At 48.8% G+C, this 26,819-nt stretch overlaps 1 protein-coding gene across 3 annotated transcripts in view; it reads right to left on the minus strand.

Moving 5' to 3' along the window:
- LOC135902635 (breast cancer anti-estrogen resistance protein 3 homolog) overlaps positions 1–26,819 on the minus strand; it is a 252,610-nt gene that overhangs the window by 99,209 nt on the left and 126,582 nt on the right. The window contains exon 1 of one of the 3 annotated variants that reach the window (XM_070523630.1): positions 16,490–16,953. The exons of the other annotated variants lie outside the window; for them this stretch is intronic. The gene's annotated coding sequence lies outside the window, so the exon portion shown is untranslated. Of the gene's footprint in view, positions 1–16,489; positions 16,954–26,819 lie in introns of those variants that run through there. 3 annotated transcript variants of the gene reach the window in all.

Genomic DNA, 26,819 nt, shown 5'->3' on the forward strand with positions numbered 1-26,819 from the left:
CCGCAGGCAGTATCCGCTGTTTGTTCCGAGAAGCCTAACCTGCACGTACGAAAAAGCGATATAAAGAAAGAAGGAAGGACTTGCTGGAGCGTCACAGCAGGAACGGGCACGGCGCCACTCCGTGCGACGTTTGCCCATGCATCGCGAGCGAGCAGAAGTCGAGGCTGCAGCGCGGCCGCGTGATGGATTGGCTCCGCACGTATTCGACCTCCGACCTTGTTCTTACACGCGCCGGGCGAAGCCAGGAGGCACATGCAGGTGCGCGCGCGCGACGCCGCGGGCAGTACACAACCCGTTCGAGCCTGCGTATATGTTACAGAAAAGAAGGAAAAAAAAAATACCGCCTCGGCACAGCCGTGTCAATATACGTGCACGTTGCTGCATGACCTCGTGGAGAAAAGAGAAAAGAAGGGGGGGGGGGGGGGTGAAGGGAAGCAATCCGTGAAAAATGAACAACGAAAAACGGAATGAACAGAAGAAAGAAATAAAACCTAAAACAAACACATTTGTTTCTCTCCCCATTAGATGCAGCACATTTCCACGATGACTGCGATGTACTGCACGACGCCTTCCCTGACGCACCCGTTTTATGCCGAGTACTGAATACTGTGCCACGTGCTGAATTGCATGGCGACCGAAGCTTTTCCTGGACTTCGCCGATGGCTAAGAAAGTGCGGGGTAGAACGGACACAATCTGCTGTGTGAACCACTTGAATGCCTTTATTTCTTTTTCTTCATCCCGGATGTGATTAGACGAACTTCAGCTTAGGGTTTTCTGTGCGTTAGCTCTTAGATTAAGTCCCGAGTTTCGAATTTCAAAACTGCGCCAATAGTACACGGCATGTTTCTTCTTTTTTATTGTTTACAAATTTTTGTAAATCGTGTGCGGCAAAGTAAAGTGAAGCAAATTTTTGTACCGCGAAATAAACTGACAAAATAATTTCACGAATTTTTTATAATTAATTGATGATGCATTCAGATGTCTTGAGTAAGTAATGTCCGCCTCTTCGAGACCACAGGCGATTTATAATATTCTGTATAGTTAAAAGAACATGGTATATGAAAGCCTTAAAATCGCTTGCGTCACTTCTAAACTAAGGCGAGCTCTTACAAGTACACCAGCATAGGTCACAGCAAATAAGCACCTCGATTTCGGAGTATACCGACGTCAAAAGTTTTACAGCCGCAAAGTTACTGACACTTCACTCAAGCAAGAAGGAACACGCGCCAAAGCAATAAATGTACGTTCAAATGCAAAATGAGACTCAGCGGACGGTGAACATGCTCGGCACTTGTGTTGCTCTTTTTTAATACGAAGTTAGGCCGTTATAGTAGATTACGCTTCTGAGAAAGCAAGGCTGCCGCTCATTCCCTGAGAACAGGCTTGGTCGGTCAGAAAAGAAGAAGAAACATACAATATACGCGGAGTGACGCCATCCTGAACGGAAGACTCGGAATGGCAAGCTTAGAGAAGCTTTCCTGAACCGGACGGCTCAAGTATAAGAAAATACTTTGAAATTAGCAACGTCACACAGACTGTAGCAGACGATTTGCTTGAGCTAGTTGGTCAGACATACTGGTAGAAGAATTAGGGCCGGAAAAAAAAAAGAGCAATAAGAATACACATCGATAGGACAGGCGCACTGTCGATACAGAGTGCACGTCGGCACATAATGTTGAATGTGTGTTCTTGGCCACCAGCTTAACCAACAGTTATTTTTCTACCAATGAATAGAAATAGTCTTATCTTTAGAAATAGTCCTTCGCGTGGCTTTGGCCACCCAAACACCAAGGCTCCATAGTAGGAGTTCTGGCGTGCTCTCTGCGTTCTTTTGAGCGCCTCGCCTATAGTGTTCCCTAACATTGAGTCTCCTATTTCTAAACCTCCTTAAAATTTTTGCACTTCACAAAAAACGCCTTACTGCGCTTATTACAAAAAAAAAATAATAATAATTTTGGCGCCAGTGACGCACACGCCGCGACTTCGTTATTCTTCTGCCAATGTCCAGGAAAAGCTTGCCCGTCAAACACCCTTCACACAGCACCATCAGTCTCCCGCTTTTTCTCGCCGGCTTTTACTTTTAACGACTATTTTCAACAAAAGTTTGGCGCTGCATGAACACAGATAGCTTGTTCGAAGTGTGGCATTTTACTGCCTTCACGATGCCCTTTCGTTCTTTCTGTTGAGGTTGCTCCGCACGCATTGTATTTCTCTTCCCGTCAATGCCATTCTCCTCCACTTGTTCGCCGGTACCACTCTTTCCACATTCGTTTGTCGCACACGCTCAAGTTCGGCCGGGGCGCTTCCTACTGGCAACCCACCCTCTAACGACCTCGCAAAGGAAGCCAGAGGAGCACCCCGCCCGAATTCAGCGAGCCCTTGACTTTGAAGAACCCGCGCGCGCGCGCACGCACAGACACACGCACAGTGCGCGGCAACGAAGCACGTGCGCTCGCTCCTCTGCGTATTTCTGCGCTTTAACAAACGGGCCCGGTTGGGAACAATTTGGTGCTCCAGCTCCTCACAGGACATGTCTCTGTTTCTTACAGTTATCACTCTCTCTCTTCTTTCTGCCTCTTTCAGCTTCCTGCTTCTCTTCATCTTCTTCCTTTTTTTCTTCTTCGAACTCTCTGTGAAGACACCCTCCTTCACCGCGAGACGGGGGCGCGCGCACCGAGTCGGTGCGCAGAACATTGCGGGGGCCCCGCGCACACGCTTCCAGCCATCAAACGCGACCGCGCGGCTTTCGCGCCCTGCTTGCTCTGCAGCCGAGAACGCGGTCTCCGCCCCGACGCCGCTTCTGTTTTACGTGTGTGCGTCGTGCTGTTTACTCGCCTCCCCACGCTGTCATCTCGCTCTCGTAACGTCCCCCTTCCCTCTTCTCCACGCTTCCTTCCCCCAGCCGTTCTTGTCACTTGTTGCCGCGTTCCGGCCTCACCGACCAGGGCGATAAGGAGGCCCTTCGCTTCAGGCAGTGCCGGCAAGGCCGGCACTTGGTTGTTGCTCTCGGTTACGGATTGCTCAGCCTTGAACGCGCACAGTGAAAGCAGCCAAGCGTGCACGTTTACAAGGGGCTTCCGACCTCCTTGTGGTGTACAGCGAAAAACTTGCGCCACCGGAGAGCGCATCAGAATATAGCTTTTTTTTCTGTGGCGTTTAGCGCGCTTACGGTGAAAGCGCAATGTGAGAAAATCGCCCGGGTAGCGGCGGCGAGTTCTGGTCTCGCTTAATTTCCCGTAAATTGCGCACATTTTTCTCTCTTTGTCGCTCAGCGCAAGCAGCTCGCAGCCACGCGTACCAAAGGTACAGTAATGGCAATAGCATAACACGAGTAATGTCCTTAAATGTAATCTAGCTTATGTGGTGGGTATAACGACGAACTTGGCTTTCTGAGGTGAGGCCGCGCGAAGACTGCGAACAATGACCTCAGTTCTAAGTATGAACCAACTAGCCCTCATCAAGATCTTACAAATGACCTCATCCTCCATGTCTGGTCCCCGGGTAACGCTGAAGCCGTATTTCGGGTTGATGCTGAATACAGGATCGTAGTCGTCTGATTTGTTTGTTTCTAGCTAAAAGGAGTTTAGCAACAGAACTATTGACGAGGGAAACCAAAGGAACGCAAACCTTGCGGCCAGTACAGCAGCACCCTTGTCTTCCATTTGTTTCACGTCCACAGTTCAGCTGTTCTCGCTCTACACGCAGAGAGGATCATACTGGTGGCGTGAAGTTTGGTCAAACATAAGTGTTACTGAGGGTTCCAAAATGCACAATGGGCGGTTGCACACGGGCACGGCGTAGTGTAGCTGGTGCGAATTCATTACGATCATCTGGGGTGCTTTAACTTGCACCTAAATCTACCAACACGAGCGCTTAACCATTCCGACTCTATTAAAATGCGGCCAGCACAGTGACCGGACAAAATTTGACTGGACAGAAGCTCGTCATGTGCTTGACCGAAACGGACAAGTACTCGCCCATTTTGACACACAGAGGAAAAACCTCGCGGTCTTTAATAAAGACGAAATCTCGCAGCAGGAATGTATTATCACGTAGGAATTTGTAGGCAGAGGTCAGGCCTATGCACCCTAAAATTATAAATTATGTACAGTCATTTGCCCCACCAATTCATTTTCACCCAGAAACAAAATAAGTAATAATGATAATAATTTAAACACCAACACAATTGCGTTGTAACATTTACTGAGAAGTCGCCGCACAAGAATGTTAATATAAATTCTTGTAAATGTTAGCGCGGTATAAGAGCTACTATGTATGCTATACCCAGCTACGAATGATGAAAATGCTATTAATGAACGAAATAGGTATAGGGATATTGGATTTTGCAGAGTACGCGACCACGAAAAGATACAATACGTCCCAAATTGTATGAATAAGAGGCGTAAAAGTCATCACTGCATGCGCAACTTTTAAAAATGTTTTGCTCCACTACTCCAGTAAACACCGTTTGCAAAATCTACTGCGTAATGTACACTTTGTAAAGTTCATGACTGTAAAGCACGTTGCTAGATATCAGCAGGGTATAGGGCAATCTTATCCAACCAGCTCAAGACGCAAATGGTGCTAGATAGCACAACATATCAGCAGTAAATATTTGGTCTTGTTTCTTTCCGCATAAAATGACACGGCCTTCCTTTAACGGTTCGTGCAATTTCTCGCATATGCCTGTCACAGGTGATGGAGAGTGATTATTTAGGAAACACTTCTTATCAATGGCCTCAGTACCTAAATGTTAACCAAGCCTCTATACACGCGAGGTCAGAATGCCCTCCGACGGAGACTGAACAATAAAGTACACAGCGGCTAAGAATAAATAAAGGAAACTAAGACAAAAAGAACGCCCCTCAAAAGTAAAAATCACGCGCGCCCACTGGCGCTCCAAAGAACGCACGCGTCGAGGAATTCGATGTCTGTATTCTGTTATGACTTTAGCGATGTAAAATGTCGCGTCAAGACCAAGCAAGCCTCACAGCGTATTAAAAACAAAGTGTTGTTGAGCATTCCTTAGACGTTTTCCACGAGGCTGTCCTTTCATCAGCGCACGCCCAGCCGACGCCGGGGCCCGTCATAGACTGTGACGCGCAAACAAAGGAGCTCACTCGGAGGTGACAACTACCGTGAAGATCACTCTACCTGACCCTGACAAGCTGAATTAATTGATGAAATGGGCCAACGTCGAAGGCTACCGTGGGAACAGCGTCGACCTAGGTTTCCCACATTGCTGCAAGCTTGCGCCGAATGCGGGGGTGAAGGTGCGACATCATGGGAGGGATTCTGCGACCGATTCGACGATTGTGATTGGCCGTGATAGAGACATCAGATTCCCTAGTCTAGTCTCCTAGGGAAGACGACGGTATTCAAAGCGGAGACCTTTGGTGCAGTGAGGACGTGTGCTGACGTGTCCTGATGTGAGCTCCGATTATTAATTTGCTCCGTATCTGGAGCCAGTGTAATAATGTGAAATAAATCCTGTTTCCTTCATTCCTACTACCGGACGTACTCATAAATGAGCTAGGTCGATTCCTGGCCCAAAGGCCACCTCGAGCCGCAACAGCGTTTAAACGTCGAACTGTTGACGATGTTTCGAGAGCTGCGCTTCATACATCAGCTGCATCCTCCTCAAATGGTACTGTACCCAATTGTTTGAGGTGCATAAAGACAGCTCGTCTTGCGCAAATCGCACAACCAGCTGCTCAAAGAATGAAAGGTCGAAGGTCAGTAGGACCGTAAGCTCTCGCATGCAGAAAGTTTCCTGAAATTATTACACTGTAGACAACCACGATTCCTAGACAGCGCGAATAGGGTATTTAGAAAAGCACTGTTGCCCCATCCACGTCAGCTCTCAAGGTGGAGTCCCCAGCAGAGCGACTCTCCCATGGTACAGTTGTAGTGACGGGCCAATGAAAAATGCAAAAAAAAAGAAAGCACGCCTAGAAAGTTCATGTTTAATTTAGAGCAGGTCTACACACGATGAAACACGGCCTGAATTCTCCTCAAACTCACTGGAAATAGCTCATCTGAATGACAGTCAGAACAAGGACAGGAAACTTAAGGCAGGACACTCCGGCCACATATGTCACAGCGCGAGCATATGATGACTGCAGAAACTGCCTCCAGCCATATCAGACATGAATACTGATGTCGCTATAGACTCGAAGCGCACCTGACCAGATCGTAGTACGGAAACGTATACCACGGTTTCGAAACGGGCCCAGCTAACCATAGGTAGAAATGCAGCATAGTCCGCGCCCGCTGTAACTGATTCCCAGCAGCTGATTACAATTAAGAGAGGTCTAAAACCTGAGCCGTTGTGTAGCGTCTCTATGAGAACGGTTACTGAGTACCAGCGCATCTGACCGCGAAAATATTTACTGCCGAAGAAGTACACTTGACAACCGCGTAGTCCCAGCGAGTGACATATGCATGGCATGAGGTCCCTCTTTCCTTTCACAATCTCACGAATGTTTGCACGGCTAGAAAACCACAGTCACAAAACAAGAATATTCGCGACATGAAGGCCACAAGGTATACAGCTGACAGCGCTATGAGCGATAAGATAACGCTATGATTGCCCGAGTGAGCGGAAACAAGAACTCCCGCTTACCCTCGAGGTCATGGGCTAGCACTTTTCGTGAATAGGAAGAAGGAGCACACTCTGAAAAGGGACATATACGGCGCATATGACCGCTCTCCAAAGTGCCATTTCACTTTAAGGCCTCGTCCTTGATCGGCTCCTCCGCTAAGACTGATGGACAGAGGGCAACGCACAAGACGCGACCAAAGGAGGCAGTGCACGAGAAACAAAGAATGTGACGCACAAGAAGTAACTCACGGTAAGAAGAAAAGGAGAAAGGAGGGGCTCGCACATAAAAAGTGCCGCGCTGGTCCTGTAGGCGCAGCATTGATCAAGGGACGCATCACGGCTGTAAGATTTACGATTATGTGGCAAGATGCCTGTGACGCAGTCGGGAGGAAGGGTTTAGTGATGCGAGAAAGTTCTCAGAAGTCGAAACGTCGTCGATCTTGCAGCTCTCGCTCCATGAGTGCTTTCCGTTGAGCTCGCCAGTTCCAAGAGGAGCACCCAAGGACGCATTTTTGCACTTATAGTATGCAGCCTTCCGCAGTGTTTGACTGCGAACGGCGGGCATGAACAAAAAAAAAATGTGCCGGACTTGTCCGTTTACAAAAAGCTCATATTGAAGCTTAATAGAACATATTGATGGGTTTGTTGGTTCATATTTGCAGGCCTGTTAAGCGCACGCCTTCACCTAAGGTGTGCGCCTTTTGAACCTGCAAGCGCTTATTGAGCACAGCATCCGCACACCCAAATCGACTGCGGAGACGCCCATATATGTGCCGCTGCGCCGAGGTTCGCGGCTTCAGAGGCGCCCTGTTTGGAGCCGTAGGACAGTTTCTTCCTGCTCTGGGGTTTTTTATCATTTGCTTTGACCCCGAGGCAAACTATATACGTCGGTCAAACGGCAAGGTGTTTGAATACATGACTGATCGAGCATGAATGAAATGGAAACTCGTCGTAGAATACTGCACACGTTTTGGCTGCGTTCCCACCTATGACAACTACATTGTGGAAAGGGTAAGGATACAACTTAGCAGAGAGATAAGTTCAGCAAATTTAACGGACACCTTCAGAGAGTTAATGTGTGAGCACGCCTTCTGTTAACTCGCTAAATAAATTACGTTAAGTCTTCAAGGCTTTTGTGTTTGCCGATCCTTTTCTCTGCTGTATAATGAGCTTTAAATATGTCTATTCTAAGCTTAATAAATTAGATGAAAGTCAATGCTATGCGTCTTATTTCCGCGTTCGTCCCTTGCTTCAGGTACTGTGGTTCGGCTACGTCAAGTTGGCACAGCATAAACGAAGTGTGCATACATTTATTGAATCAAACTTCCGAAGAGTGCCCTAGTGTTTCAGAAGAACCGCAATGCGACAACACAGAAAAAGTTTCCTTGAGAGGAACAGTAGAAAACGCTCACAACCCGTTCCAAGTAAAGTTTCAAAAATGGATGACCTGACTTCCTCCCCCCCCCCCCCCTTTCGTTTTTGACGAGCGTTGAATGCACCCTTTCCTGGACTTTAATTTTTCGTTCCCGCTGTTCTTACTATACAACACGAGATGAGGTCAGATTGAGTGAAAATGGAGTGACCCACGGAGCACCCACGGTCAGCACACAACACGAAGGTGACTGCGGTATATACATCTCGACACAGGCTGGAAGGCGAGAAGAATCACGAGAAGGTTCTGCATTCAACTCCCTCAGCAAGGAAGGTGCGGCCGCGGCGACCCAGATTATATCGGAACCGGTAGTAGAGGTGCTGCTGGTCATTAAACGCGCAATTTCGCCAAGTTGTCCAGGCACTCGGCGCGTATAAGCCCGTCACATTTCGTGTAATTATTATTTTTTTTTAAGCGCAAGGATGGCCCAGGTGCAGAACCTGAAACGCCAGTCGCGCAGCAATGTGCGGCGCCTCTCGTCTTGTTTTTCGCCGACGCGCTCGAAAAGGTTCTGCGTTCTCCCGTTGAATAAAAACTGCCAACGGCGGCTATCCTCTTCCACGAAGAGAATTCATGCATCTTGGCTGAATGTACAAGGAACAGTGCGAAGACGTGAAACCTAGACAAGGGCGAATAAGTGTTGCAGGGTCTCGTTTAAAGGCACGTCTATCACGGCTCCTTCCAGAGGCCAGTCATTTTCATGGCGTTTAGAGAGAGTAACGTCATCAACATCGACCGAGCTGTATGCGATGAGGCGATGAAATACATACTATACGCCAACTTCAACAACAATGGACGACTTTCACAGACTTAAAAGTAGCACTGCAAAGCCTTTGTACGAAAAGCACTAGATCAAGCAATTACGTTTTGGTCCGTGAACCAGCACACGTACATCACTTAACATCTAATGCCGGACATGTGATAGCAATTCAGTGCCTCCCAGGACATTGCGGTATAACAGGTAATGAAAAGGCGGGTGAGGAAGCCCACAATAGGCACGCTTACATACGATTTATAAAAGTGTTTTTCACTAAAAGTGAGGCTTACGGTTTGGAGAAGCGCTACGATTTCAGGGAACGGAATAGAAGCTCGTCTTCATCTTCAAGCAACAATTTTTTGTACAACATCGACCAAGAACTCCAGTCAAGGCTTCCAGGTTATCTGACTTCAACTAGACGTTGCCGGTTCGACTAGTTACCGGTTCGACTACATTACCTGCCTTCATCACCTAGAACATTTTCTCTGCTGTTGATAAAATTACAAAACATGCATTCTAATTGTTATTTTTTTTATTTTTCGGTTCATCTGCTTCTAGGATCTTTCTTCCTATGCGCTCTATTTCCTGCAGAGTAGCACGTCGGCGAATATAGGCTGGATAACCACTTTGCCCTTTTCCATAAAGAACTTTCTCTTACCGCGGCTTCTCGCGAGTCGCTTATAATAGAATTGTCATCTAACGAAATTATATTCTGAACGAAAAAAGAAGGGACCATATAGTGAGAAACACGTCCAAGCGTTTCTCTCCATTTCTTTTTCTTTTGAGTACAAGTTCATCACTGAAGCAACGCTCCACTGCATGCTGTATCGGAATGTCGAGCAACGGATCTTTATACGAGTTTCACGCCGTCTGCGCCGCAGGTTTTCCCGACTCTCCCACCCCCAGAGCGAGAAGGCAGCATTTTCTTCCCCCGGTGCTGCGCTCTCAACGAATCCTGGTCGAGGAAAGCACGCAAGCGCGGCGTTCGTCGAAGGCGCCGTCGTCGTCTCGCACACTTCATGTGGCCGGGAATTTTCAGATTTCTCGCCAGTCGCCGCGACGGGGTTGCACGAGGAAGCTGTGGCAGCATCGCGAGGCCGCGCACACCAGAGAGAGCCACACGTCCGGATGCCCGCTACGTTTTCTCAGTACGGCATCAACAGCGAACGCGGAGCGAGATGGAGAGAAAGAAACAGCACGACGAAGGAGCGAGCGTGCGCGCCCCGTAAATCCCGCCCAAAGTCTTGTCTCACACCCGCCCACTTTTCTCTCTCTCTCTCTCTCTGTATATATATATATATATATATATATATATATATATATATATATATATATATATATATATATATATATATATATATATTATACGCGTTCTCGGAGACACCTGGAAAGTCTAAGCTGGCCCGCGTTGTCTCGGCGCCCGTGCGGGTGCACGCACCGCGAGCTAGACCGGTGGTGTCTATAATATTCGCCCACACAGAAAGCGGCAGGTGTGCCAGTCAGCGAAGCGCACTCGTAAAACATACTTCGAAGACAAACAAGCCGTTCATCCCAAGTCGAGCAGAGGCTGCAGCGCGCGATGCATTTCGCTGTTCCTTTCGCAGATTTAATTTCCCGGGACAGCGCACATGTAGTGTACGTGAGCATCTGGTTGACGGTGCCCGATTGAACTCTGACCGCGTAGCCGCCGATGAGGGGGTTCTCGAGCATGTGCCGAAATCTCGGCACGTGGGCGTTTGTGCCTTGCGCCTTCCACCGAAATGCGGTCGCCGCCGCGCGTTCGGGATTCACTCCGCGTACTCACATTTCAGCAGCAGGACGTGCGCCTTCCTGGACGTTTCGTGAACACGGCGATAATGATCTAGGAGCAGAAGGCTGCGGCATCTGATATCCACGCAGCAAAATATACGCTCCCGTTACAAAAAGAAATAAAAAGAATAAGTAAGGCTGTTCAGAAGAGAAAGACGAGGTTGCGGACAGCCTATATATACTGTATACCTATATAGGTGAATTTCTCAAGACATCTGTTTGCCCGCGTGTATAAGCTTAGCCGTATTCAGGTGAGATCGTGCGTTGTCGTTCTCGGAGTCCCTTTTCTATTCGCGTTTTCGGTTTTGTTGCTTCATTCAACACCTACGACATTGCTGCAGCGAACGAAGCCAGCCTGAAAATAATATCGAAGACTCCTTACAACGAGAACACCTCTGCTCCATCGCAGATGGAATGTGCAGACCTGTAGCGCAACTCGTGTCCATTCTATAAGGCGAGTGTCTGCCACTAAGGACGACGCCACACGATGCTTATTAATGCGACAGCATTATAGATACATAGACTCACTCACTTTGGAGTTATCGCGGTCTGCCGACGAAAAAATATGGGCCGATACCGAACGCAGTGCAGTCTAATACAGCGCCCCAAAGCGCTATGGCTGTCCCGAGCGAAGAATGCGAGAAATTTGCACGTGGCACACGCGCCAGACGTTTCAAAGGACGACTCTGGCACGAGAGAAGCATACCTAACGGTTAGACCATTCGGCTGCTGTGCTGGCAGATGGTGTAATCGGTCACGCATTTTTTACAGCGTTATATAGGCAGACTTCACCCACTTTAGAGATATCAAACAGAGAGAGAAAGAGAGATGCAAATGAGAGAAATGCAGGATGGTTAACCAGAGTTAAAGCCTCCGGTTTGCTACCCTGCACTACGGGAAGGGAAAGGGAAAGTAATGACGGAAAGAAGAGCGGGTACAAACAGAAAGGCATGAGAAAAAAGGACGAGATCATTATAGTAATTCTAATAGGCCACTGCCGCGTAAGAAGGTCAAGAAAGCCTTGACCGACTTTCGGTGCGATGGCAGTTCATGTCAGCATTCCAAGACTATCTGTTCTGAAAGTGGCCTGTCGTCAAGGCGTGCCAACACGGCCGCTAGCGACAGCCGGTGCGCGCTGTATCGAGGACAGTAGCACAGCACGTGTTCTATAGTCTCCTTGCCGCTGCAGTGACTGCAAGCCGCGCTCTCGTCCATACCGACTCGGAAGGCAAAAAAAACTTGTGAAAGAACTGTGACAACAAGCCAAAGTCGGCAAAGTACTGTTGTCTCGAGTCGAAAGAATCCAGATGGGGGTCGAAGTCGAAGGGACGGGTCCAGTCGGTGCAGACGTGTGTTTTTCAAGCTTGGTGTGCTCCATAAAGATCTTATGGCTTCATTGGAAGCACAGGAATTTTCATTGCTGCGTTTGTTCTTGAGAATGGTATGAAGTCTTGCAAGCTCTCCTCATGTGCAGATCGTGCTGCTGCATCGACAAGTTCATTGCCCATTATGCCACAGTGGCTTGGAATCTACTGTAACGTGATGCCGTGTCCTTGCTCGGCGAGGTGGTGAAGCAGCAGTCTGATCTTTAGAACTAGTTGTTCGTGGAGCCCGCGGCGCAAGGCAGAAAGCAAACAATGAAGAGCAGCCCTGGAGTCACTGAACACGCTCCATTTCTTGGGCAGTTCATCAGAAATTGCGCGAAGTGCACAACGAATAGCAGCGAGTTCCGTGGCTGTCGATTTAGTCTGGTGAGATAGTCGAATCTTTACGGTGGAGGTTTTTACAGGTAAGATCACCGATCCTGCAGACCCATTCACTGTGGTTGATGCGTCAGTATATTGATGCTGATGCTCGTTGTATGACTCGTGCAGAAAGAGCATTGAAAGCTGCTTGAGTGCTGGAGACGAGAGTTGTGCTTTTGTTCGTATTCCTGGTACCACTAGTCGAACTTTTGCATCAGCCAAGCAACATGGGGGAAACGGAACTCTCGCTGTAGCTGTATAAACTGATGGAGGCTATACACGATAGGACAGGATTGTCTGACAAAAGGAGGCACGTGGTCGATACTCTGGCGGTGAGACTTGATGGGCAGGGGCTCGAGCAAGGTATCTAACATGTGCTCTGAGCGCTTCCATGACTGTATGGGTCTTGGCTGGGAAATCATGTGCAATCGCAATTGTTTCAGCTATTGACGAGCATCGCGGCAATCTAAGACGCACTCTAAATGCCTGGGCCTGGACGCTTTCGGGTGTACAGATATTAGTTCTGCAGGAGTTGGTCAGCACAGGCAAGCTGTATCGCAAACGCCCGATAAACAGCGTCCTGGATAATTGCATAATTTCACGTACTGAAGTACCTCAGGCTTTTCCTTCAAGAAACTTGAACACATTAGAAACATCCGTCCGGCGCTTCTTTAGGTAGGCCACATGAGGACTCCAGTAGAGGTCACGATCGATGATTACGCCTAAGAATCGGTGCGTCCTGACATAAGGTATGCTTTGACCGTCGATAGAGACATGTATGATCTCATTGGCTTTCGGTTAAACGCTACCAATACGCATTTTTCTGGCGAGATCTTGAGGCCTTGTTCATTTAGGTATGTCGATGTTAACGTCGCAGCTTTTTGAAGCCTGGCGCGTACCTGCAGCCGTGTCACACCGGATGCTCAGACGCAGATGTCGTCGGCATACAATGATACTTTGAGCGTGTTCGGCAATCGTTCCACGATACTAATGAATACAAAATTGAAGAGCGTGGGACTCAAGACACCGCCTTGCGCAACTCCATGGTGCGTGCAATATTGCGATTTTGGGCGAGCTTCAGTGTTAACAAATAGAGTCCGCCTATGTAAATAACTGCGTGTCTAACGATATAATTGACCGCCTAGGCCCACCGATTCCTATGTTTCAAGTATGGCATCATGAATGTTGTCATAGGCTCCCTTTATATCTAAGAACATTGCGAGAGATAACCTCTTACACGTCTTTTGATGTTGAATATAGGTTACCAGATTGATAACGTTGTCGATAGAAGATTGGTGACGTCGAAAGTCAGCCATGGCATCTGGGTAGATTTCGTAGTGTTCGAGGTATCACTCAAGTCTGGCGAGGATCATTCACTCCATTACCTTCCCAACGCAACTTGCCAGTACAATTGGTCAGTATGAAGTAATCTCTAAGGGAGACTTGCCAAGCTTAAGAAGCAGTATACCAGGTGGCGGATCTTCCAATCTTGAGGAACCTTGCCATCTTGCCAGGACTCGTTATAGATATTAAGGAGTGGTGACATAGCATACGGTAAGATATGTCATTCGAACCAGGCGACGACGACCGCTTACAAAGGGAGAGCGCCGCGTCAAGCTCTTGCGTTGTGAAAGGCAGCTTCATGCGTGAATCTCGTGAATCTTGAATACGGTTCAATGTGAGCGAACCTGTGCAAGTTGGCTGGCCCGCAATCATATCACAGAAATCTTTCGCCACATCAATGTCTTGTCAGCGCTGGAATAGTGCTATAGGGCCTCAAGCGGATAGCGCTGTTCCGGAACAGAACGTAGACCGCGCACAGTTCTCCATATTTGAGATAGCGGTTTGCGGGGACCTAGCGACGTACAAAATTTCGACCACCGCTCTGCCTCTAGTTTATCAATGCGGCGTTGTACCTTCTTTTGCATTCGCCGGGCTGTCCTTAGATCCTTAATTGACTTAGTGAGTCGGTATTTTCTTTCAACACGACGGCGAATAGCACGAAGCCGCTCCAATTCCAGGACGAATTCAGAGTACCTTGGAGAACACGCGAGCGTGCGCGCGGCCATCTGTGCCGTTTTCTTGATATATCTTGTTGAAGCCCACAAGAGAGGCCTTTGTGACAAGCGTCCTCAATCTGAGATTTAAATATAGTCCAATCTATATGCTTCGTATCGTGGTGGACGTATATGTGTTAGATAACTCCTTGACCTTGAGGTAAGTGGGGATGTGGTCGCATCTATGTGTTTCAGTTCAAAAACCACATAACATGTATGGCGAAGCGGTAAAACCGAGGCAGCTGCTGCACGTTATTCCCCGCAGAAACGTTGGACTCGCGTCATTAAGCAGCAAGAAATCATTGTTGGAAAATAATGAATCTAGTCCTCGTCCCGTCGCGTTAACCTTCGAGCTTTCCCAAATGGTATGGTGTGCGCTGAAGCGCTCGGTGATAATCCGCGGACCAGTTTGTGCTTTTAAGATGTACGTCTTCTAGTCCTTTGGTGTCAAATCGACTTGATGGGGACAGATACACCCCCAACAGTACAAAGGTGACTTTTCTACTTTTAACAGTCATGCACACACACTGATTGTCGTCATGAGGTTGCACAGGCTGGACGACGTAAGTGAGCTGACGGCGAATAAACACGACGACCTTGCTACTTTTGCTGTCGCTTGATGAGAATATTGTCTCGTACAGCCTTATTGGATGTGATAATCTTGGTTCACAGATGACTATGATTGGATATCGGTTAGCGTGAACATATTGACGAAAATCGGCGATGCCAGATCTTAGACCTTTCGCGTTCCACTGAAGGATCGACGCTTCTTTGACCTCTTTACAGAATGACTGGTGATTGTCAGCCATGGCATCACTCAAGGCTTGCTAGGACGGGGCTCAGCGCGTCCAGCACTTGTAGCCCACTTCGAGCAGATGGGGTATCAATGCTTGTCAGCATAGCCCTGATAACATTCCCAATGGATCGCAGCACCGAAATCATTCGGCAGTCCACTGTTGAAGCCTCACCAAGAGAAGCGGGCTTCGATGGGAGCATCAAGCGTGGAGGATCTTTAGAAGGCTCTTTAGAAGGATCTTTAGCGCCGGCCACTCTTCCACGAGCGTATAGCCTTTTCCGTTAAAGGCCTCCTTGTGCTCTCGGGCGTTCTATTTAAGATGATGGCGTTGGGGCAAGCGGTGCACGCACTCCACCCTGTCTTGAGCGTTTCCGTCGATGATGACGTCGACGCCGGATCTTTTCTGAGGATTTTCTATGGGTTGAGTTATTCTTGACCATTCGCTTAGGAACTTCGAACGCTTTTCTGATTCTTGGGCGTTCTTTAGATCTCGCTTCATTGGTGCCTTCACAGTTAAATAATGGGGTTTTACGTGCCAAAACCGCTTTCTGATGATGAGGCATGCCGTAGTGGAGGACTCCGGAAATTTCGACCACCTGGGGTTCTTTAACGTGCACCTAATAAAGATGAGTACACGGGTGTCTTCGCATTACGCATCCATCGAAATGCGGCCGCCGTGACCGGAATTCCACCCCGCGACCTCGTGCTCAGCAGTCCAACACCACAGCCACTAAGCAACCACGGCGGGTGCCTTCAAAGTTGCCACACCTAAAGTTTGTTGCACGACAGACGTCTACCGCGTGCGACACCACGCACCGGAGGCACAATGTGGAGTTTGCGCAGATGCCCTTAACGTACCCGATCCTGAAGCACTTATGACATTGAAGCGGCTTTGGGACAAACTGCCGTACGACATGTTGGAAATAACCGACCTTTACATGCGAAAGGATGGAATCACCCTTGAACACTATCTTCACGCATTGGCTATTTCCGAGGCGGCATGCGCGCGTGATGACCACTTCTTAGTACGCCGGTTTTATCAGAATTGACAGGTCCATGTTTGAACTTGCCAAGTCAATATCGTATATTACACCTGTAGTGCAGGCCCCATCCATGGGTATGACCGGTCGTACTTGTATGTTGCCGAAATCTGTTATCTGCCGTAGCTTCTCCAGCGTAATTCCACTGGTTGTGTCGACAGCTAGAACATTATTTCGCGTGTTCAGCCAGACCTCCTTGATTTCTTTTGGCGCATTTCCCTCAAAAAAAAAAACAACAGAGAGCTTGCCTGTTCAATGCTCGAAGGCTGATGGAAGAATCCACTGGCGTGAAGAGGATGGTGTGCGGCCAGCGTTCACTTCTTGCCTGCATGGTTGACGTACTCGCAGGTGATGACGCTTTGATGAGCCTCCTTTCAGTCCTTCGGCTCCTCACCGACACGAAGCTGTCATCCGATGAGTCGTCGCCTGTGATTGAGTAGACCTCTGTGTCTTCGCTGGTGCTGGACCAGGTGCCTCGTTTCTTTGAGGAGCTTGTCAATGTATAGCTCTGGTCAGACGGGCCGGCAATAGGCTCTGCATCCATTGCCACGAGTACGAGCTTCTCATGAACCTTCACTGGTGGTTGACCAGGTGCCTTGAGTCGTATAGAAGAGCTTGCGGTCGCAGACTTCTGGCCGCAGGAGCCTGCGGAACGTTCCGCGTCCATCACCTCAGGCCAGGACGCGAAGAGCTAGCGCCCCAGAGACTGATGAAAATTTGACGAAAACTGACTAGCTGGGAAAGATGCGTTCTAGCACAGAGTAACTTCGTCGTCGTCAGATTTCTGCGATTCCAAGGCCGCCCTCCAGAGTTTGCTCTCTGCATTACGCCGTGGTCCCCACGAACGACTTGTCGCGGACACGCGAGAAATTTACCATCGGGCAGTTGAAAAAGGACATGACATCGTCTTTCAATGATTGCCAAGTCATTGTGCTATCCTTGGAAACGAGCAAGCAGACGCCGCCGCTCGATCTTCACATAACAGTGGTGATTGCGTCGCTATCCCGATGTCGAGAATAGGCGCAGCGGGAAAGCTCTGTGCGCTTGCTGGCGAGCTTCCGTTGGCCCAGTGGAATTCGGCATACTCTAACAACCAGCGCCTTTGTTCCCTGGATCCTGATCTGAAGCTCCGCCTTCCACATGGCTTACCACGACGGAAGTTTAAAGTTTGTGGGTGCAAAGAGACGATAGCGCACCTTCTGTGTGACTGCCGTCGTTTCCATGCACAAAGAAGTCCTCAACACCACGCTCGACAAGACTGATAACCGTCCCCTTACGGAAGCCAAACTTCTTGGACCCTGGTCCCAGCCGACGTCGGTACGAAGCGCTTTAAATGTCCTAATGTGCTTTTTAAAAGAAACGGGATTCACTGAAAAACTACAGAATGTGCGAACTGATGCGTTCCTTTTTTTTTTAAATCTTGTCTCGTTTTGTTATGTTTTCTGCACTTACCCCATCCCACTTTCAACTCTCGTTTTACCTTCCTTCTAACAGAAAACTCGAGATGTGTTGATGTGGTAAGCGTACGCGAGCGCGTCACAGTGTGCACGAAATCGCAAGTTTGTAAGAAATGCAAAGTAGAGAAACGTCACTTTGAAAACTCAAGAGTGGACAAGGTCGCCCGGGCCGCACGCGCGCGTAGATGCCGAAGACCTCAGAATCATCACATTCTAAGTATATATTATGGCATACTTAGAGAGCTTGCGCTGCAAAGCTCTGACCGAGATGTTTATTTCAGTTACCCTTGCAACTAGATTGCAAAGAATGCGCAGATGAAAATTCAACACGACGTCTCGTTACTCATATTCCTGATGCGAATTCATTCAGTTAAAAAAGAAAATGAGAAAAGTATGGTTCAGCGAAATACGTTGAAGGACATACTTGTTAGTTTACGCGATACTGTTTAGCGCAACAGGACGACACAAGAAGGGGACAGGACGAAGTCCTCGTCCCCGTCTTGCGTTATCCCGTTTGCGGCTAACCATGCAGGCGGAGAAAGCGTAAAAATAAAAGACACATCCGCAGCCATGGCCGCAGCATGCTTCGACGCATGTGTTGATGGGCACAGTAGCAGTTTAGCGCATTGTTGCCGAATCACGCGCGCACGGCAGGCTAACGTTTAGTGCGATTACGTTAGCACCAATACTGATCGCAGCTTGATAAGAGAAAAAAAAAGGTATTAAGTCCTCGACCGCGCCACTCCGTGTTGTGGCCGAAAGCGGCGCGAAGAGAAATGAAAGAGCTGAACGTGGTGACACAGCGTGCTCAAAAAGCTACACGCCTTATGTTCCAGCTCCGCCCTGGCATTTTATGAATGACCATTACGCTAACGTCAGTGGTGAGAAATCGTCTGGCCTGTCAGCACATCCTCTGCTTTCACCTCTGCTTTCGCTTCTATAGAGATGGGCGCGGGCAGAAGAAGCAAAACGAGCGAGAAAGAAAATGTCCGACTCCCGCTTGCGCAGCAGGCGTCCTCTGCGCTCGTCTCTCCGAGAGCGTTGAGCCGAACCTCGCCGCGTGCAGCAGCACGAGGAGCGAGCGGGCGGAAACGGGCCGCAGAGAGGCGCCTATTTGCACGCGCGCACGGACACGTTCCGCAAACAGAGCGCAAACAACGCACGCCCACGTGCAATCAGAACGCATTCCTACGAGCAAACGCAAAGAAATAGGGAGAAGGGGGCGGGAAAGGACGGCCAGTACCGGTTGGCCTGGCAGCCCACCAAACAAAAAACGCCGGTCGCATCAGCCGCTGCATGTTTGCGCGCGCGGTTTCTAAAAGCGTTACACACACACACACACACACACACACACGCACGCACACGCACACGCACACGCACGCACACGCACACACACGCACACGCACACACACACACACACACACACACACACACACACACACACACACGCACACGCACACGCACACACACACACACACACTGTCGGGCCTTGCCAATGGTCTGGCTAATTGCTTCCACGGCTGCCGATACGTGCGACCCCGGAAGAGAGCCCCGTACCGAGTTGCACCGCGGCCTTCGCGTAATGCACAAGCGAAGAAAGCGAGGAAGACAAAATAAAAGCACTAAAATATAAATGCCAAGTCGGGCTAGTTGGGATGAAAAAAGTATTACATGCCCTGCGCTAAGCACTCCAAGGCAACCAGAAAAAAAAATTAAATTATGGGGTTTTACGTGCCAAAACCACTTTCTGATTATGAGGCACGCCGTAGTGGAGGACTCCGGAAATTTCGACCACCTGGGGATCTTTAACGTGCACCTAAATCTAAGTACACGGGTGTTTTCGCATTTCGCCCCCACTGAAATGCGGCCGCCATGGCCGGGATTCGATCCCGCGACCTCCTGCTCAGCAGCCCAACACCATAGCCACTGAGAAACCACGGCGGGTACCGCAACAAGAGAACATAATGATTAAAGCACGCAAGTTCTATTCAATCGCATCTTAATTTGAATCAGTGGGAGCCGCCACCGAGGAGAAATCGCGCGACAATCTGTGGCCGAGGCCTGTCTTTGGCCGAAGCGACAAAGATAATAGCTCGAAAGATAATTATCTCTTTAATTGTTCGATGCTGGTGGTGTTTGACGTGGTAAAGCTGAGGTGACATTTAAGCGAATCATTATTATTTTTTCTTGACATCACTGTTATGACTATTACGCAAAGTTTCACCACGCGTCTAGGGTCACGCTTTGCTCCGTAGTGCATTGTATTCGTCTGTACGGAGCACGCCAGTAAGATGCCAGTAAATATAGATCCCGACGTTGCAATACAACATGTGCAAGCAAATATTTGTAGGATACTCACTATTCAGCTGCAGAACATGGTTAATCAACGTTACCTCGTTACTTGAAATGTATCGCGTACCTCGTAGTGTATATGAAAGCGAAATAGCATTAATACTGTCGCCAATATTTCACTATTGATGGTTTTGCTGGCCCACAAGCCACGGTGTAATTTTACATGGATATATATGCGGAAGCACGGCCAAAACATTGCACGTGAAATTAATTGAATTCACGAAAAGAAGGAAGGAAGGAAGGAATTATTTTTATTTTTCTTCTTCCTTCTGTGCCTTGTTCAACTTCGCCTTCTTCATTTTCTGCTTGTCTTTCCTCTATACTTCTACGCAAGTCCGAAGAGGGTATTCATGTGTTTCTGGCTTTTTTTTTGTGTGTGTGTGTGTGTGTGTGCGTGTGCGTGTGCGTGTGCGTGTTTGTGTGTGTGTGTGCGTGTGTGTGTGTGTGTGTGTGTGTGTGTGTGTGTGTGTGTGTGTTATACATAATGAAAATCAATGAGACCGCGTCTGCAGCTTATGTACGCAGAATTGTTCTGCAGTTTCAAGAAGAAAAAAAGAAAATAATACGACCCTGCAGAAGTGCTTTGCCGCACATGCTCGTTCCAGAAACCCGCTATCTGTGCAAAAACGCAGGGGAAGAGCTACGTATATGGACACGTTTGTTATACGAAAGAATGCTCGTAATTGTTCGCAGAGTTCGCCAGCACGACTGAAGACAATTCTGGCTAGTCCGTGAAATATTCGAAAAGGCGGCAACACAAAAAAGACAAGGACGCAGACGAGACGACAAGGACGAGCGCCGGTCGTATTCCATGGCCGAATGATGCCGGGAGTCCACCGAACAACACGCGGACTTCTCGAAGTAGTCGCTGGGCCCGGAGACAGGAAGAAAGTTCCCGGAACACGGCATACTAGAGTGTTTTAGTTGAGCGTGTTTACGCTCCGCTCAGCCGCTGAACGGAGCTGAAGCGCGAATGCGCATGCGCCGTCCGCTTTATTTTCCTTCGGATCAAATGGACCGGTAACGCATTACAAGCGCACGTCTAGATACTTCATGGACAAATAAGTTATATATATATATATATATATATATATTTGTGTGTGTGTGTGTGTGTGTGTGCTACTGTATACAAGTAATCAATAGGTGTTTTTATTTTCTTTCATCACCCTGAATTTGGCCAGAGGGCGAAAGGTCCACTCGCGCTACGCTAAACGTACAACTAAAACGTGAAAATCGCCCGCCGCTCCGCTTTGGCTTAGCGGAGCCACTCGGAGCGGAGCGTACCGTACCGTAAAGACGCTCAACCAAGACACACTACTGAGACCGCGATGCGTGAAACGGTAGCGCATGGGTCGGAATCGGGCGTGTTGGTGCACATGCGAAAAGGCGGCAGCGCAAAAAATGACACGGACGGAGACGAGAAACGACAAGGACGAGCGTTGATCAAGCGATCAGCGCTCGCTCGCCCTTGTCGCCTGAAATGAAAACAAGCTGGGCCAAGTAAGCCTTCGCACGAGCGGACAGGTAGATTCGAAACAGCTACGAAGTGACGATGCCACAGAAAGGCGGCCATTCAAACGAAGCGCTGCTATGCACACTCCGAAGCGAGCATCCTCGGCGTAGCGATCAGGAGCCTGCCGGGCCTGGAGATTGCGCGCGCGACACTTGACGCGGCAGAACCAGGAGGAGGGATGCGAGCACGAAATTCATGGCAACGTGTTTGCCTTATCCCGCGACGCGCTTCGCTTGCCGCGAGCCACAGCCTCCCGAATCCCGCGTGCCGGCAAGCCACAAACAGAAAACCCAGCCGGGCAGAGCCGCTGTCCACCGCGGCCAGCTACTTGTAAGGAGCTTACAGGCGGATTGCCGTATACCAGTTCAAGGACTTTGAAATGCGCGCATTCCGCGAAGGCGGCCAGAAGGCACTCGAGTCTCGAAGGACAGTCTGCACGAGCTGCAGGAAGCGGGCTGCACGGCGGCCCGTGGAGAAGCCTTTTCTTTTTTCGCGGACGCCCAACCAGTTTCGAGCCTGAGAGGGAGACCTTGGTCGCCGCCGACATCGGGCGACCGCTGAGGTACAAAGGCGCCCGTCGCGCGAACTCATGCGCGTCAGATTCCAGAGCGTGACGGTGCGACAGGGATCGGCGTGGCATGTTGGAGTCAATGCTGCCATGCAGTTGCTGGTATTTACGTTTACTACGCTCAAATACACAATCAAATAACACGAGACACTCAAGCGCGTGGAAACCTACTGCACGTTAAATGAAAATTAAATATTGCGGTTTTACGGTTCCAAAACCACTATTTTATTATGAGGCCCGCCGTAAAGGGGGACTCCGGATTAATTCTGACCCCTGACGTTCTTTACCTTGCACCCAATACCCGGTACACGAGCGTTTTTTTTGTATTTCGCGCCCATCGAAATGCGGCCGTAGTAATTCGATCCCGCAATCTCGTGATAAGCAGCGCAACTCCATAGCCGCTGAGCCACCACGGCGGGCCCCACGGCACGTGTCATTGATAAACCAAGTGTCACTTATATCTGTTAATGAGAGTAACATGAACCGGACTTGATAGCAGCACAACATGAGATAACGTGAGGGAAGAGCAAGTGAGATAAGGTACCTCGTAAGGGACGAAAAATATTCAAAGCATCGAAACTCAGGCGGATATTACCATTATTTAGAAGGACTGACAATCATTTATATGGCACCTATATTACTTTAATGAAACAGAAAGCTTGTCGGCCAGATTGCTCAATTTTGCAGCGGTAATGCAACAAACGGAGTGGAATATGTTTTATGATAACTTTTCGATATCTAGTCATGATCGAGCCCAACGCTGGAAACATCGAGACACGAGCGCAAGTATCAATTGTATATATGCCGGCGTGAGAGAGAAGCTGATCAGTACCGTTCGGCCGTGAGAAATTGTTTCGTATATCAAAGCGAAGTTCATGCGCTTTGATACAATATACGCCAACGCTATTACTTCCATCTACGAAAAGGCGACATTTATAATTTACGCAGATGGCACAAGTGTTTTTATCTCGTTCGGTTCTTGCACCAATTTAATTACTATATGGCAAAAACTTCCTGCGCAGTCTGTCCCATTGGTCCACAGAAAACTGTTTAAAATTAAATACGGCGAAAACAAAGGCTACAGTTTTTCTTTTTTTTTTATTCCATATGCCTACATCGCCTGCACGGCATTATCGTAGGGGGGTTAAAATACAGGTGGTCACAATGGAAAAAAAAAATATTTAGCAACATCAAAAGAATACATCAGTAAATGCAACATTGTTTAAGCCCTGAAATTCGCAAACGCGGAAGACAAACTAACAAAGTACCAAACAAAGTAAGTAACAAAAAAAAACAGTAGCGTATGTGCAGAGATGAATAACAGAACAATCAACGAATATGGCTCTCAACAGCATTTTCAATACTAGACGCTGTGATCACTTCATTAGGAAGGTCATTCCAATAGTTAATCGTGTTAGGAAAAAATGAATACTTAAACACATTGGTGAGGCACTGATAAGCTCTAATTTTGTTAGCGTGGTCTCTCCTAGATGAAACGTAATGCGGGTCCTTGATGAACAGTGTTTTGTCGATACCAGTTTTACTTTTGTATATATCGTAATGGAATTTCAATCTTAGGATTTTTCTGCGTGAAGTAATAGTTTTCTAACCCAACTCAACCATACCAAAGGCACGAGTCTTCCTTGCGATCTAACATCAGCGTACAGATCTACAAATATAGAACTTGTATAAACTGTAAAGGTGTTAGCGGTACCACTTGACAAGTACTGCACAACGGGACGACCATGTATGCTCGGTACCGTCCAAAATCTTAGCCGCATAACAGGTGTTTTAAATCGCAACAGATATACTTTGCGTGTCTCTGTGAAATTATTAATTTATAATGTTTTATTTGTGTATCACATTCATTACGGGCATCTAGTATGTGGCACCACGACTCAGTGTAAATTGAATAAATTATTTCGTATGCAAACGAAAATAATACGTGTCATCGCTAGTGTACCGTATGTCGTCCACACTGAAAACCTGTTTGAGAAATACGACATTACAACAGCCCATAACATCTGTAAATTCAGACTCTTACGTGAATATTACTTTAGTGCCAAACAACACCTTACTTGTAGAACTTGCAAACCTATTCGTCAATTTAAGAACTCGTACACCCGAGCTATGGAAGGTTCCGCGCTTTAGAACCAACTAGGATTGTCAAATACTGTGTAATAATCTCCAAAGATTACTGAATTCATGTGATAGAACATGTTATGATTTACAGGATTTATCGCTGTCATAATTTAAAGCTATATCGCTTTCACCTCTTTAGAGTGCGTTTATGAATGTTAATAATATCTGTTATTTTTCTTTTCTTTTTCATGGATGTATGTTATGAAGTGCATATAATTTACTTATTTCATTGCCGCAGTATCTTTGTAATGACATTACTTGCGGAAATATTTTTTTTTCTCTTTCATATATTGTATAACTGCAATGCTTTATGGCCACTGTATAAGTATATTACACAATGTGCTTCATGTGCTATTCCACGCAGCCGTACTGTACCTAAGGGTGTGAGGTATTCTCAAGCCGCGTCTGTGCGACTTTTTTCCCTCATCCACCTCCATTTACCGTTCCTTTGTATGTGTGTGTGTGTGTGCGTGTGTGTGTGTGTTGTGGGGTCTTCGGGTCTCACAGGAGTACCGACCACCGCGGGTTCGAGCTTAGCGAGCCACAGGGCCGCGTCAGCCGTCAGCCTCTAGCGCCGCTGCGCGCGAGCTCAGGCCACAAGGGGCTACCGAGCGACGCACGCAAAAACACAGTATTGCCCTAAAATGAAGGAAACCGTTTATTGTTTCCAACGGCACCCAACACTGCACAAACGCCCGGTCCCGGGACGGCGGGGAACCAAAGGGGTCCCGCACCAAGGGCGAAAAATACAGCTAGGGGCGCCTGTAGCACGTCGCTGCGAGAGCACAGGCTCAAGCTGGGACGCGCCGCTAGGAAAAGTCCCGGCGGCTATGCTACTAGCTCTGGCGATAACCAATGGGCCAACTCGCGAGAGCTCGGGCAATCTCCTTCGGCTTGGGCCTCCGATAAGTGCGGCTCGGCGTGGTACGACCTCGCGCGAGCACTAGGCACCCGTTCTTCGGCTTAGCGTCGGGATAGGAAACAACACGAGGTACGCGCTCCCCGCACGGGCAAAGGCGCCGTGCGTGAGCTCAATCCTAGTCACAAAGGTGTCGGCGGATGAGAGAGAGCATCGTACGTACCGGGCGCTGTCCCAAAGGAGAAGAGAGCCCCTACCGTCACGGCAGTAGCCACGAGGGCCACTCCCGTGACGTCACTAGCTCCGCCCTCACCCACGAACCATGGCGAGTGGAGCGCCACCGCTAAAACTGGTTCGGAGCAAGAACGGCATGGCTTTTTGGATTGCAGACATGGGTGAAATGCGGCCGCGCCATGGCGCGTCGAATTCCCCAAATCCCCACATCCTCCTCTCCTTAATTGCCCCCCTACCAGTCTGGCGAAGAAGCTGGTAGGGGCTAATGCACCAAAGACAACTGAGCCTTTCATGCACTAGCTAATTGCTACCTCAGCCCAGCAAGCACTATGCGTACAAAAAAAACATACATACAATGATAATAGAAAAATAATAATAAAAAAATAATAATACACTCTAAAATACAAGAAAATGAGGCCGCGAAGGGGGGAAGAAATCTTGACAAAACAGTCTGCTGCTAGCGCGGGACAATGTCAGGGGGTGCGAAGAGAACGCGGCGCGTATAGTTCTGTGGCTAGGGCGGTGGCTGAAGTCGCGGGAGTTGCGATCGTGGGCTTGATAGCAGGCCAGTTAACGCAGGAACGGGCTCACCGTTGTTCCGTCGAAGTTGCCGGTGAGCCCGATGAGTGCTGCTTTCGTTGTGGTGGTGGTCCCGAACTCCAGGTGGACGGGGCAGGACACTGCCAGGTCAGCTAGCCACGCCGCCGTATGCAGGATGGATGGGCAGCCACAGCGGCGGCTGCAGGGCGTTCGCACGGCGTCGGCGACTGCAGAGAGCCGAGCTCCTGGCGTGATGTCATAGGGTCCCGTCCACCATCGGTATCCGCGGCGATCCGATGGAGTTGGCGCGGCTGCTTCAGCTTGCTTCAACGAGCAACAGCCCCCACGCACGCACGCACACACACACACGCGCACAATCCTCGTGGCACCGCGCTCCTCGCCGTCCGCCATGCCGCCCGTTGGCCACAACGCGCCGCGCCGATCCAGGCGCGAAGCGCCCCTCTCTCCCGCACCAACGAGTCAAGGGGACCACTGTCACCCCCCCGCGCTGCACGACACGCCAGTCACAGACCCCCCTCTTGGCAAAAAAACGAAAACGAGAAGAAAAAAAAGCACCCACAGAAGAAAACAAGAACGGTCAAAATCTATGTACAAGTAACAAAAATGAGCTATACAACTGTACACTTAAGACATTGAAACAATAATTACACTCAGCATGCGTACCCAAAAATAAAAAAAAAATGCACACTGCACAGCACACTGTCAACAAGGCTAGAGCTGGGCTGGGGCCAGCTTCTTTTCGTGCACTGGCCGCAAAGAAGCTAACCCACTGAGGCTAAGCAATGTTACTGAGGGCCTTCGGTGGCGGAAAAAGTCCGCCGTCAGGCGCGATATCACACAGGTGACCGTCTCCTCAGGTTGTACCGGTGCGTGGTCCGAATGCGGTCCTTCG

Source organism: Dermacentor albipictus, chromosome 1 (genome assembly GCF_038994185.2).
Source record: "Dermacentor albipictus isolate Rhodes 1998 colony chromosome 1, USDA_Dalb.pri_finalv2, whole genome shotgun sequence".
Taxonomy (NCBI): domain Eukaryota; kingdom Metazoa; phylum Arthropoda; class Arachnida; order Ixodida; family Ixodidae; genus Dermacentor; species Dermacentor albipictus.